Raw genomic sequence first — 15,807 nt, forward strand, 5'->3', positions numbered from 1 at the left:
CTCGGACTCATCTAAAAGACTATCGAAACTAGAAGACATGGAACTGAACCGAATTAAAAAAGAAGCGAAGGAAGACTCACCAAAGATAGATGACCGAACTGGAGGAAAATAGCAAACTAGAAGACCCGAGCTAATGCAGCTAAAGCACGACCTCAAACCGAAGGCTGGTAAACTTTTGGTGTAGAAAATGAGTCCCGGGACCCCCTATTTATAGCTACTGCACCGAAGAAGCAACGGTCAAGATTGATGCAATCCAACGGCTCCTATGAAAACCGACTGCACGACCCACAAGACAAAAGACAATTTAGCATTTTTTTGGTGTCCACAGAATTTATAGATCGTGTGACGTTCGCGCATAAGCCACGCGCGATCTGACAGGGCAGCCTATACTTCGAGCCAAATCCACTTGTCGCATCGTAAACTCCCCGCACCAAGTCAAGAACCCTAGCTCGGGGAGTGGGGGGCAATTGATGAAGGGGAATTTGGCCCTACCTTGTAATAGGGAGACACGTGGGCGTGACTCGACATAAACGATGACTCGGCATAAACAGATCGACACATGGATATGACTCAACACAGGTGGCAACTTAGCAAGTATAGCGAGCTCGAGTACACAAGCATCCCGAGCTGAAGTTACTTCGGGCTAAGATCATCCCAGTTCACGAACTAAATAACAGCACCAAGTTCATGCCAGCCCGAACCCAAGCAAATGGACCACCTCGAGATGACCTGCCTCAGGCGAAACCACCTCGGCACTACACCGGCAGCTCGTCACAGGTAACTCGCCACCAGGCAGCTCGCCACAGGTAGATCGCCATCAGTTAGCTCGCTATAGGGCAGCTCATTATTAGGTAGCCCGATGTCTTGCGGAAAGCTCCCTGCCTGGCAGAACCGTACCTACCAACCCTAAGTACTGCACTCATGTCCCTCGCCTAGCGGCGTCATGCCTATCAACCTTGAGGACTGCACTCATGTCCCTCGTCGGGCGGCGCCGTGCCTGCCAACCCTGAAGGTTGTCCCCTGCTTGGCAGGGTCGTACCTTACAACGGTCGCGTTAGCCCACCTGCTCCCCAGTTCTGAGGAGAACGATCAGTCACTCCAAGATGTTACCTGACAACAAATCCCGCCATAGCCGGGATTTGCGATCAACCCCACCAAACCTGTTAGGGCGCCATTAATATAAAGACTCCAACACCCTAGGGGCCAAGGTATCGTGTAATCACCACTTTCTACCTCTCTCATTTTCTTGCAACCTTATTTTCCAACTCGCAAGTCGCAACCAAGTACTAACTTAAGCATCGGAGCAACCCCGTCGGGTGAACCACCCCGGGCTCCTTAACTCTCTTCGTGCAGGTCTTTCCTGCCCGTCGCCAGCTAGGAGCAAAGTCACTTCCAGTTAGGAGTGGCCGGATTGCGCATTATTAGTTTGGTTATTTCATTTTTGGTTAATTTGGCCTTTTTTTTGTTTTTTTAAAGGAAATTGTCTAAAACTCACCATGAGTTTCTAACATTTCTCTTAAACTCATAACTTTTTAAAATGTCCAAAACTTACCATGTCACTAAGTTTTTATTTTCCAAAACTCACATTCCGTTAGTACACCATTAACATAGGTGTCCATGTTAGCATAAATAAAAATTTAATGACCAAAATATCCTTGAATGGTGAGTTAGAGGAAATGGTCTTTTTCAGTTTTCAATTTTCTTGTTTTTTTTTTTTTGCATTTTTAATGTTATGTTATAGTTTCTAATGTTTTTTACACTTTTTCTATTTTCTACAATCTATAATTTTTCCTGTATTTTTGTTACTTATTTACAATTTCTATATTTTCTATACTTTTTTGTGTTTTTTTCTACAATTTTTATTTTCTGGTTTTGTTTTTGAATTTCTATAGTTTCTAAAATTTGAAAATAATTTTTTATTTTGTTTGCAATTTTTATATTTTTTTGTAATTTCTATGTTTTTTTGTATTTTATATTTGAAAATATTTTTTTTTGACAATTTTCCTTTTTTAATTTCTAAATATTAAAATGGTAATATATTAACATCCATTAATTTATTTTGTATATATTTTATATTCTTTATAAAGGTTAAAATGGTAGTATATTAACAGTAGTTAGTCTATTTAACGTCAAGTTAGTGACATGGTGAGTTCTAGACATTTTGAAAAGTCATATTGAATTTAAGAGAAATATTGAAAACTCATGGTGAGTTTTAGACAATTTCCCTTTTTTAAATATTTCGGATTTGGTTTTTAGAATTATAAATTTGGTTAAACGAAAAAATGAATTAACCAAACTTTGCTACATAGCATGTGATATATAATATATAACATATTATACTTAATATATAATATATTTATACATATGTATATATATACTAATATATAATATAATAAATTTTGGTTTTATAATATATATTTATATATTATATTCTATGATATATATAATATAATAGTGCATATATTTCTAAAATTCAGTTTTAATTGAATTACCAAAATTTCGGTTTTGGTAATTTTGTTTTCCTTTAATTCGATTTCAGTTCACTTTTCATTTTTCTAATTCTATTTTTAAAATTTTGATTTATTCTATTCAGTTTTTAACTGAATAAACTAAATGCTCACCCCTACTGTTCTAGGTATTAGACATGTTTTAGATTTCATTAGTGGTTGTCAAATAAGTCTCTAGTAGTATCCAATTCAAGTCTTTGCTCAATTTCTCATATTCAACCAATCCAAGGTTCAAATATCGATACGTATCGGCCGATATGAATCGTGCCAATGGCTTCCCTATATGCCCCTCCAGGTGTTGTACTGGGTTAGACACTGGTTTAGAGGGTATTTGGGCCTTAAACTAACCCTCTAAACCGGTTTTGTGAAAAAATAAATAAATCTTAAAAAAAGTACCGATATAGGCGTATTGATTTGTGTCGATACTTTGAACCTTTAACCAGTCCATACTCTACCATTGGTGTTGCTTATTTGCATAGTCCCCACTTCTACACTTATAAATAGTGCTTAGTTCCGCAAAGGTTTATTTGAAAAATAATGTCAAGTCATTGGTGTAGATGTTGGGGGAAATACCATTATTTGGTCAAATTGTTTATTAAGTGTGTACATGTTTTGCATGTGACAATTTTAGATGATGATAATAATAGTAATAATGTATCCAACAAACAATTAATAGTTGTTTCTATGCAAAAGTGATGGTTGTGGTGTTGAATGGCAATGAATGACCAACATCTTGATATTTAGTTTAGGTCATTATATAGATAAAACTAGGAAGCTTGCCAAACAGTTTTCTTCTATCACTTTTGTTTACAACTCCTTTTTTTTTTTGTTAAAGCAACGAAAAAATATATTAACAAAAGCAGGGAAACAACCAAAGCTAAGGTCTATTTAAGTTTTGGTTGGTCATGCATTGGATCCACTCAGGCAATCCACTGACAAACAACCCAGACTCTTTTAGACCCCGTTTAGCCAACAAATGGGCGACCCTGTTACAAAGTCATTCAAATAAACAAAAAGAAACATTAAAACTAGTAGTAAATACATCAGTATCCTTGCTCAAAAATAGAGCATCCGAAGCCAAGTCAATGTTCTTTGAGTTAAGCGCATGTACAAGGGAGAGGCAATCCAATTCCACTAATGGTTGCTCTGTCAAAATCTTCCAGCATCTTCAAACCATTAAAAATTGCCATAGCCTCTGATTGAATAGGAAAGGAAACTATAGTTTTACCAAAAGAAACAACTACTATAGTTCTTGAGGAGTCTCTCAACACAGCACCCTACCCCGAAGAGCCAAGGGCGCAAAAACTACCATCAATGTTTAGTTTAAGTTGACCTAGCTCAAGAGCTACCCCAAAAATAGTAGGAGACAGACTAGGAGTTTGAGGAAGTTGAGAAGAACTTTGCAATTTTGCTCGAAAAACCTTCATTCTCTCCTTCCACATCCTGTAAGCAACAACAAAGGTAGTACTCAGTTTTGGGTCAGCATTTTCAAAAACTTTCAAGTTTCTACCTTTCCATATATTCCACAGGATTAGAAAAGAAAAAAGCAATTATGTGCTCTGTTATATCTTTCTCTTTAATACAAAAATATAACAAAAAAGAAATCCACTAGGTAAAAGAGGGATGTTGAGATTCCCTCCTTACTAAAATGACAACCAAACCACACAACTTGTGCATGACCGCAATTAGAGACTCGAGCTGCCAAAGGCATATTGGGCAAGTATCATCAGTGACTAGCTCTCTTTTAAAAAGATTTTCTTAATTTGCAACAACATTTCCAAATAAAATTTTTAATTTTTGGGTCAACCATTACTATTGCTATTAATCACATAATAGCCTGATTTTACAATGTACAACCTGCTTGGATGAAGAGTCCATCTGTGTTTAACTTCCCAAGACTTTGAAATTAGGTTTATGCTTAGGATGTTTTTTGCAATAGTATCCCCAAAATTTTCCTCTATTAGTCGAGAGGTTCCATCTTCTTTCACCTTTAACCACGAGGTCCTTAACCCATGTAAGGGCTAGGTTGTTTGGACTAGGACCCATTATTCTAAAGGTTGGAAATTGATGAGGGTCCTCCCATATTTTGACTTTAGTTTCAAAATTTATAGCCTAGCAAGCTCCCTTTTGAAGAACTTCTTTGATAGCCAAAAGACTTTCCATCCCAAGGATCCCTACTTTGGTAGAGTAAAGGTTAAGAAATTTTTGCCCCTTAGGTATTTGGCCTTAATGAGCTTGACCCAAAGGTTGTCTTCATCTACACAAATCCTCTAGGCCTGCTTCTTGAATCCCAATCTCCCAACCAATTTGTTTTTACTAAGTACTCTCTAGCTTACCGAATGAGTCTTTCTAGACTCTTTTGTAGCCCCCACCAGAATCTAGTTTGAAATTCCTCAATTCATGGCAAGCACTTTTAGGTGGTAAAAAACAAGGCTTTTAGTTTTCCTCATGAAATCATCATGGGCTACTAAAATATTGTCTTGAACACATTGTCACAGAGTGAAAGCACTCTAATTCTCACTAACCAACTTCCCTAGAAAAGGCTTCACTCTGTTAACAAGGACCTTTGCTACAACTTTTGTACAGTGTGTTGCATTAGATAATTGGTTTGTAATGAGAGGTTGTTTTTGGATTCTTTATTTTAAGGATAAGTTCATGTAGGTTTCATTAAATTCTCTAAGCATTTTACTAGTAGCCAAAAAAAATGTTTGATTGCCTTAACCACATCAGGCCTAACTTTCCCCCAAAACCTTTAGAAAAACAAATTTGGATAACCATCTGCCTAAAAGCCTTTTTTAGGGCCATTTGAAATATAGCCTCCTTAATCTCCTCATTTGTTATCTCATTTTCTAGAGATTCCCTATCCATGTCCTCCAATTTTGGTTCTAAGTATTTTAACAAATTATCTTGAATCCTTGGGGTGAGAGGTTTGGAAAATGTTTTTGAAATGATCTAGTTTTGTAGTTATCTCCTCTTTAATGCCCAATCAATTACCATTGGATCATTTGAGACATAATATTTTATTTCTAACTCTCCTTCCCTTGGCAATTGAGTGAAAATACTTAGTATTTCTATCCCCAAGCTGTAGCCAATTCACTCTTCATTTTTGCTACCACATCATTTCTTCTCTCCTAAGTCAAGTGTTTAATTCTGACTCTAAGCCTTTAATTTTTCCCATGTTATAATTTGACCCTTCTTTGCTTGAATCCTTATTAAGCTTATCTTCAAATCCACAATCCTTTTCTGAACATTGCCAACAATGTTTTTATTCCAAATTTTTAGGGCTTCCTTAAAATTCCTACACTTAACCCCTATTTAACTTGACTAGACCCCTTCCTTACTAGGCTCCAGGATTTCTCCAAGAGGCTTGGAAACTCATCATGACTTGTCCACATTTCTTCAAACCGGAAAGGCTTTCTTTTGCCATTCCTCCTTAAATCAATGCCTAATACAATTGGAAAGTGGTTTGATCCTAAAGGGAATTGGACCCTTGCCAATACATTGGCAAAATGATCCAACCGCTTCTCATTGCAAACTACCCTATCCAACTTTACTCTAATTGCACTGCTTCCCCCTCTTTTATTTCTAAGAGCAGTCTGTACTTCTGAAAGTTAGATTCATTATAGGTCCTACCCTCATGATTTTCAGAATTGTGAAGAATCAAATTCAGATCATCCATGCGGATTTAGGGACCCTGAGCCAAACTAGCCAAACTAGCCAAGGTCTTCCACCTTGCATAAAAGTCTTATTTTAGCTATCTTAGGTTCACCGTAAATAAAAGTGCAATGCTAGCCTTTACTTATTTGGTTAGTACAGAGGGCATGTATAAAATTTCTATCAACATAGAGCACTTTTGTCTCAATTTCTTCCTTCCCAACCCACCACTCAAGCCACTTGCATATACTCCCCATCAATTCCAATCCTTAAACATTCCGTTTTTTTTTTTTTTTGCATTTCAGAAACAAATTCTTTGCCTCCATTAGAAACACACAATCCACCCCAATCTTACACTTGGTCTCTCTCAAAGCTGAAATTGTCAAGGTAGACCCCAATCCCTGATAATTCCAACTCAAAAGCTTCATTTTCCACTTGGGGCCCATTCCAAGACAGGACCCCGAACCCACTTATTATTGTCTCTGTTCCATCAATCCCACTTTACTTGATTCATCCCTATACTTCTAAAAATTTTGATATTGAAAATTTATTTTTTACAAATTTCACCCCATTGGTTTAATTTGATTTTTGCATAATTAACTACTTCTACACTATATTTTTCCTTTCCTTTTTTATTTTTTATTTTCTGCACAAATTTCTCCCTCCATGAGTAAAGGTGCCCCTGATAGAACCTTCTTTAACTTGCTTCAATAATATTTTTTTTCTTTAAACCCTTCTTTATTTTGAATGAAGAATTATTATTATTTTTCCTCTTTCTCCATAATTTAAGTTTATAATTATTTTGATAAACTAAGCATTTGATACTGTCAATTACAATAGATAATACAGTAAAATCGGGTTGTTGTAAAAGTAGATCATCTAGCATAAAGGAATTCAGACATACCTCCACTACAAAAAAATAGTTTTTTGCTAACAGACTGGATCCGCTAGTACAAACTTCATGACCGTCGGCTTTGAAGTAAGTCGACAGTCTTCTAGCATTCTTTCTTTCCCAGTATAGCCACCATTGGGAAAAGTAATGACCGCCGCAATATCTGTGCAAAACCGTTGGCATAAGCGACACCAACTAGGGCCATAAAATTAAGCAATGCTAGCAGTTTTTCATAATTGTCGGCTTATCTTTCATTACCGATAATTATAAACTGCTTGGAAAAGTAAAAACAAATAAGTACTTTTAAATTCCGGCATTGCATAATGCCAATGCAAGTAAAAGAGAACTGTCAGCTTGATTTGATACTGACATTTATGTCAGCGATTTTGAATGACGGGACAAGTTAAACTAAGTTTGCCGGCTTTGGTTTTGCCAAAAAATGGCCTAGTCCTTTTGGTGGCGGTTTGAACCACCGACATATATCATATTTGATCGCTACATGTGGCCTTATTTATGGATAAGCCGGCAATTCGGTGATCATCGACTCAAACCTTTTTTTTTATGTTAGGTTAATTTCATCATTCTTTTACACCTACACTTTTTGATCCATCACATTAATATTGTACACTATTGACCATTGATACATGATAACTTAAACAACTTAACTAAAAGATGTAGTTTAAAACTAAATCTATTAAGCTAAAGATTAATATTATAATATCCAAAATAAATTGTTCAAATACACTATCCAAAACAAATTGTTCAAATACATTATCCAAATACATCCAATTGATATATAAAATTTACAATGACTTCAAAAAAATTTAATTTCTCCAATAATGTAGAGTATCTTCTAATGCAATTCCACTTGGTGTAGTGCTGATGTGGTCTCTTGAAGCAGGTGGAGTGGTTGTTTTTGTTTCTGCTTGCAAAGAACAAACACAAACCTATGGATCCCAATGTTAGGCCTTGGCATTTCATAGCTCATAAGCCACCTTTCTTCAAAGGAAGTCTGTCACTGCCCTGTAAGAAGGAGAATATAATGCAAAGTGAGCTTAATATTTGTGGATAAAGGGATTGCAATAATAAATATGAATGCCTTAATTAAGGGTGCTCATTGTAATGCTTATACACGTTTGGGTCCCTGAGTTTGATGGTGTAATTGGGATTTTATAGGTGTAAGTTATTACTTATGTTGTGACACTAGGCATTCAATTTTTCAAAAAATTCAGTTTTTCTAAGTTTGTGTAACACCCCTTTGTCAAATTTTATAGAAATTCAGTTTATGTTTCATAAATAGGATACCAAATGTGGTGGCATATAACTCATATGAAACAAGAAAGGGTAATTACATAAGAAGTGGATCCTGCATTGATATGTTCTTTTTACCTATATTCTCTATCAAATGAAGTGGGACAATATATTCTTGCTTGCTACCTCTCACTCCAAACAAATAACCCTCCTCCTACCTCTATTGGCTTTCATATAAAATGGGGACCACATAAATTTACTTCTATTACTTCTCCCTGACAAATAAGATAGTAAAATATAAAAGAAGATTAAAAAAACCAGAATTTACACTCATCCTATTTAAACATACATGCATTTATATTAGAATAAATGAAATTCACACCACACACAATTAAGCTCAAACTACACACTAAGTCCATCAATTTGTTCTAACCAAAATCCAAATATCTAAATAGGGATACCTGTGAACCCCATAACAATGGCCAAAAAAGGATAAAAAAAAACCCAACATATCTACCATGCCTTGGGATTAGTCTTTTGTGTCTTATGGTGTACATATAAAATCAGTCTCACAACTTAAAATGACTAACAGTGAGTGATTTTTTGAGTCAAAAATTAAGTTAGAGAACTAATGATTTTAGGATTCAATGATTTTGCTTATAATATATATTGTCGTAAGTTGTTGAAGGGAAATTGTAAATAATTTTTAGAAATTCTCCTTTATCTTTTACAAATTTGAGATAACAAGAATAAAGTATACCATGAGAAGCAACCTTTACATATGCTTAGTTAACTTATAACTTTAGTCTCACCTTAAAATCTACAGAATTTTTATTATCCCTCAAAAAAGTCAATTAAATATAAAGTCCAATTACTGATTGCAAGTCCTCTGTAATTATTTTCTTTCCTTTTTTAAAAGTCTTGGTGGCAGTTCCTATTTGCTTAATCTGAAATCAAACTTGGTGGGCTTTGCAAGTAAAGCTTTTAGTCAATCTTTGTGGTTCCACCTAAATGCTTTCAGCCATGTTAATAATATGAAATGAGAGCACTGTAATGTAGTTATTGTTGCCTATCATGAATAAGCTCAAAGGTTTTCTCTCCTCCACTTGTTAGATTGTCTTGGACTTGAAAGTTTTCTTTTAACATAACCTGCCTTAAAGGGCAACGCACTCACATGAAAGGAGAGGCTAGTAAGACAAGGCACAATGGTCCTACTTTGCCTTGTGGTATATATCATTTTGCCCTGACTCAAAATTAACATGTCTGATCATGGTGTGGTAAGACAAAGGATATCATGGGCAATGCCTATGTAAAACTATAAAGGTGAACTTGAATTGAAAAGTCAATGGAATTTATAGATCATGATATATATATCTATTAAAAGTTAAAATTAACAACATTACATTAAAATTTAGGTTGTGTTTGGTTTCATGGAGAAGGTAGGGAAAGAAAGGGAAACTTGTACAAATTGGTAGCAGGTTTCTCTACCTTTTATTTCAAGTGAAACAAAGCCTTAACTGACTATTTTATTGGTCTTGTGTTGTGTGTAATGTTTGAATTCTTTTAGTCTCAAAATACATTCAAGTCTGGGCCTAATCTCTCCGGTCCAATTGCCTTGTCTCTCCACCTTTAGTCTTTTAAAGCCTTACATGTTAGATCATTAACTGCATCATTCAAAGTATAATATGTTAGGTTTTCAAGAAGATGAATACATTCCATTATTTCTAAAAAATCAAAAATATCCATTTCAAGTGGTAACTAATCAAGTGGTTATTTATCAAATTCATGGGAGAGTTTTGATTAGAAAAAAGTGCAAAAAATAAGGAGAAAATTCATGAGTTTTTATTATCTTGATGCAATTGGTATTCCATTATTGGACTTGGACTTAGATTGTTAGACCCAAGGTTTATTGACAAATCAAACCTCTAAGCAACTGCATGGTGCTCTTGATGCTTAAGAAACCATTCAGTAGGCCACCATTTTGGTCTAATAGCTTCAACTTTCATGTCATCATGCCCTTTGATGCTCAAGGTACCTGCTCCTTTAAAGGGTTTCTCTAGCTTCAACGAACCCATCCCATGACATCCAAGTTTTGTTGTCACAAGACCAACTTTGTTGGATGCACTCTCAATGATTTCTAATCCTAGAGAAATTATATCTATTCTGATTCTAAAATAGAAGTAATTGATCATGATAATATTTTAAAACATGATTGATAAATTGAACTTCCATCAAGTAGTGAAGTAATTTTTCCACCTCATAAAGAAAATTTAGAAGAACCAAACACTTGTGAGTGACACCATGGTGATAGGTAGGAGAAACAGACTCTTGTCCCACATAGCAGCCCTTGTCAAAGCTATCTGCATTTAATCCAGCAATGTTGTAATTGTATTCAAGTGTAACAGTATCACCTGAAAAATATAAACAATATAAAATTCAAGAAAATAAAAGGTAGAAATTGAAAATTCTTGACACATAAAAAATCCTACTTCCAAAATTCAGTCAGTTGTTGCTTGCTAATTGGAGAAACAAAAATATTAACATAAGATCAAAACTTCCCAAACCTAATTATATATTTTGGGTATTTTTCATAATGCACCAAACAAATGCTATTCATATAAAAAGATTACCGTTAATAGGGAAAAAGTGGTACAAGAGTAAAGATGCAAATTGAATACCTAACTTGAAGAACTTACACAACAAAGGGAGAAAGGAAGTAACATAAATGCAAGGCACATGGATTTAGTGAGATTATAGAACAAATTCAATAGGCGCTCAATAGAATTCAAGATACCACACAAACAGTGTCTAGTGTAGTTCTCATTGTCACATTCTCATTTGGGGTTACAGAAGCAAGTTGGTAAATATATGCATCTGCTCCTTAAGGAAATCATGTTCCTCCACCTAGAAATCTACAAACATTGCCCTCAAAATAAATCCAATTCTGAACAACCTTCTCAATAACATAAAAGGGCACATGCCTCATAACTAAATGAATATGAAAATTGTTCACCTTTCATGTGTCATCTCAGTCTAAAGCATATTCTTTGCATCCTCTATTGTGTTGAATGCAACATAGAACTGAATTAAAAGAAATGGATGGTGGAAATCAGATTAGAACCTTTAAATATCATCATCTCCTGTGTTCAATGCATCTTTACCTGCATCATCTCATTTCAATGTCATGTAAAAACTCAAGTACAAAAACATATGACATAGTAGATCCATGAATAATATCAATTAAGTATTTAACAAGTAACGATTGTACTTTAGAACCTTTAGACATCAAATTAGGTAAGCAAGACACCCAGTATTGCTTTAGGAGCAATTGGATAGACCTTTGAAAAGTGGTTTGTCATGTCCCCTTTTGATGCATGTGGAGCAATATTCTCCCATGTAAATTGTGACGTAGTTTTTTTAAAACATTAGTATTACAAATGATAGATATGAGAAGACAACCAGTGTTATTAACTGAATACTTTCAAAGAAAGATCATGGTTTTGTTTTCATATCATAGACAGTTCCAACATCTAGGAAATTATTTTTTTAACTTCTTTTCCTTGACCCATAATAAATAAATCAAATCAAATCCATTTATTGAACAAACATACTAAATTGAGAAAATATAAAATCCAATGCAACTTGTCTTGGAAAATACAAAAAGCATGTCGGTTTTCTATCATTTAAATCCTCAATGTTGTACTGGTTTAACTTACAAACAAAAACATTTAACCGATTAAAATAAACATCTTAACTACAATATAAAAGCCCATTGATAAAATTAGACTCAAAATTCTATATCTTACATATAGAGATGGCCAAGGAATATTTGCCCCAATAACTGTTCCAACTATTCTAACTAAGCCATATGGGCGAACAAGTGGTTGTTCTGGCAATATTGGGACAGTAACCATAACCTCATATTATCATTGACCAAGCGTTTAGGGCCCCGCAATTTTTTATGGATCTAAGCTAATGACTATTCTTTTTGCCACAAGAATTTTTTGGTTTCGATGAGGCTTAGTAAATCAACTTCAGAACCGTCCTGTAGATGAGGCATTTATGTATCAATATAATGGAAAACTAGAATCTTACTAGTTATTAAAATTATGTATAAAATCACATATATCGTAATATTTTGTGATTCAATGTTGGGAAAATTGTCACTAAACTAAGAAAATGGAGTAGATGGATGATGTCTTCATATTTGAAATGAACCCATGGGATCTTAATTCAGACATTAAGAAGACTATTAACAACATTATATATAATAATAAGTATATATAATAAAGAAACATCAACAAAGATACTAAAAAATAAAACATGTGTCTTCTGCATCATAGATATGAAATCATTCATTTGATTTTGCATGGATAACTAGTCTGCCCTCAAAGTAAACACTTCCATCTCCACCTTTTTTGCATGTTCCTCAAATGATCTTGCCTCTTCAGTCTTTCTTCTAGCCTCATCCTCAAATGATCTTGCCTGCTCCTCAACCTTTCTTTTAGCACCATCTGCTTCTCTTAGTAATGCAACATACTTATCATGATTTCTAATACTAGTTAGAGTTGGGCCCAATCCAACCCCACGTATTCGACCACGATGCTCTTCTCTCATTACACGAGCGTAAACATCTTTTGAGCAAGAGCCATTTGCCCCACCCGAACTCATAGAATCTTGAGCCATGAAATTTTGCATTTAATTTTATACAATAGGAAAAGAATGTGTTTACAAGAACTATTTTCAAATAAATAATATTAAATTTAAAAAGTCACAAATGAAATAACTAAAATATATACCATAAAATTGGTTGATCTTTCATCTAGAGGAGTCCCATCCTTTGTATGTGTCATAAAAAATACATCTATTCGAGACACCTCATGGTCTCTTTTTTCTTCCCTTTATCATTGTGAAATAGTGTGTACTTGTTAACATATAAAATTAAAACACACCAAATACAATACAAAGAAAGAAAAAAATACAATTAACTACCAATTCATCACGTATCCTATGAAGCTCTTTAAGCCCATTGTGTGGCCCATTGTCTTCTTTAAATGGTTTTGTTTATTAGTCTCAAACCGTGCCTACACCCATAAAAGAAAGTATAATATTACCATATCATCAACTAAAATTTTCATTTTTAAAATATTTAAGATATTCTCCTTTGTTCAGATTTCCAATATTGCACCATGTTTTTCCATTGTTAGCGATGAACTTGACCAAGAGTATATTTATTAGCAACTTATTACTATTCTGTGCGATGGAACCCAAAAATCTTGTTAACCTCTTCGCATTTTCATTTATGGGTTGACCATCTTCATTAAACTCAATGTCAATCTTCTCATCACTAGGCATGTTCCACACATCTGTCGTCGTTGTAGCATCCCAAGTCCTTGTACTTTATGATGAAGCCCTATCTTCAGTTTGTTGGAATTGGGACTTTGGAATGTTAATCTCGAATTATTGACTAGCTTGAGCATTTCTAGGTGATTCTTGGCTTAAGGTTGATGGATTGACCCTTAGACTTGACCTTTTTCAACAATGAATCCTTATTCCTCTTAATCAAACAACTTTGATAAATAAAATCTTTTAATTAAAAGTTATGAAACTATTTAGCATAAATGTACAAAGATGTTGAAAATAATCTCATGATACTAATTATATCAATATAATAAAAAAATATTTATAGTTGACTAATTATGTCAAATGCCTTTAAAGAAAGTTTAATTTATAAGCGTAAGTAATAAAGATTAAAAATAAACACTTCAAAGTGATTGTGCTAATTTAAATATTGGGTTATTAAAACACAAAAAGATAGAGGTCAAGATTCATCATAATAAGCATCAACATTTGGGTCGGCATCACCATCAACATCACATAATTTAACATCATCTTTATCATAGCTAAGTGCTAGACTATGGATCATGTCCCATGGCTGATCAATCTCTATATTTGGTGCATCTTCCCTGTTCTAGCTAACTTCATCCCCAACGAGCAAAAATATGTCTATTAAGTTGTGACAACTATATAGATCATCCGGTTGGTACTTAGCATCATTTGCATCAATTTCATCATGCATATCAAATAAGTCTTTAAGTTTTGTTTTGACAACCACATGCCAATCTTCATCAATGGGATCTTATATGTAAAAAACATGTTCTGCTTGGGTGACCAGCACAAATGGTTCATTTGTAGACAACCATCGACGTAGGTTCACACTTGTGAACCCAAAGTCATAAACCCTTAATCTTCTACCTTCGGTAATATCAACCCAATTACATTTAAACAACACCTTCAGTTGTCCATAATAATCCATTTCAATGATGTCTATTAAAACATCATAATATGCAACATCTCCTAAAACATGGTTTCTGTTTCTTGCACTAGAAAAACATGATGTTTTCGCAATCACAATCACACCACTATTTTGAGTCATTTTGTCTTCATCATAATACTTGGTGTGGAACTTGAAGCCATTTATATTAACTCCTTTGTATCTCTTTGTCGTTGATCAAGGACCACTAGCCAATCAAATTAAATTATTTGATAGTTGCTAAGTTTGTTTCCTGCGCAACTCTAAAACATGTATAAGATTAGAAGGGTGTTATGTATGGAATTGTTTTATTATCATTAAAAAAAGAGGCGTGAAATAGCATTCATGAAGCCTTTGTGATGTAGTGCATTTTAGATATTTTCATTTTTTTGCTATTTGGTCCTTCAAACGCATTGATGCCAGACGAGTTACTTTTAACAAAATAGAGTGTATTATCAATAGTTGAAGACATTCATTTAGTTAGTAAGATGTGTATAGGATCTGTTTCATATAGCAAAGGTATTTGGGTATTGTGTACACATTCATCTAATCCAAGCTTCAATGATGGTGATTCAAATAACATCGGGCCTACAAGTATATTTTTATGGGGAGTAAGTAATAAGTTATAATAGATGGTAGGTTTCAGTAGAAATGAAAATAATAATATAATCTTAAACTGAAAATATAAGTAATAGGCGTTTTTATGGGGAGTAAGTAATAAGTTAAAATAAATGGTGGTAAATAATCCTATTGGTATGCATTTATTCAAGTTCATTAATTTCCAAGAGTAGTAAATAAAGTCATCAAAGTTCACCTCTTCCACATGGAGTTTGTATAATGCCTTTACTTTCTAATTGTGTATTTAAAAGCAAACTCCATATGCCATTAACATTCATTGAACGATGGCAAAAAAACACTCAAGTGCTTATGTGCTATGAAGATGCGAACCTCAACACAATAATCGTCACCTATCTTTTTAAGTAGAAATAGTGGCGGGGGCAGGCACAAATGAGCCAACATTTCATGTAGCAACCGTTTAAAACTAGTAGTAAATGCATTGCATCTCGTTGTGTACATTGTTTCTCCTATATGGATATAACATTGTAGTAACTTCATATTTAGTATGGTTGTATATTGATAAATTGGATGAAGAATTGATAGGAACAAGTTACCGTGATAAGAACAAATAA

This window comes from Nelumbo lutea, chromosome 2 (assembly GCF_056320005.1).
Source record: "Nelumbo lutea isolate HS-2025 chromosome 2, American lotus-T2T, whole genome shotgun sequence".
NCBI classification, from domain to species: Eukaryota; Viridiplantae; Streptophyta; class Magnoliopsida; order Proteales; family Nelumbonaceae; genus Nelumbo; species Nelumbo lutea.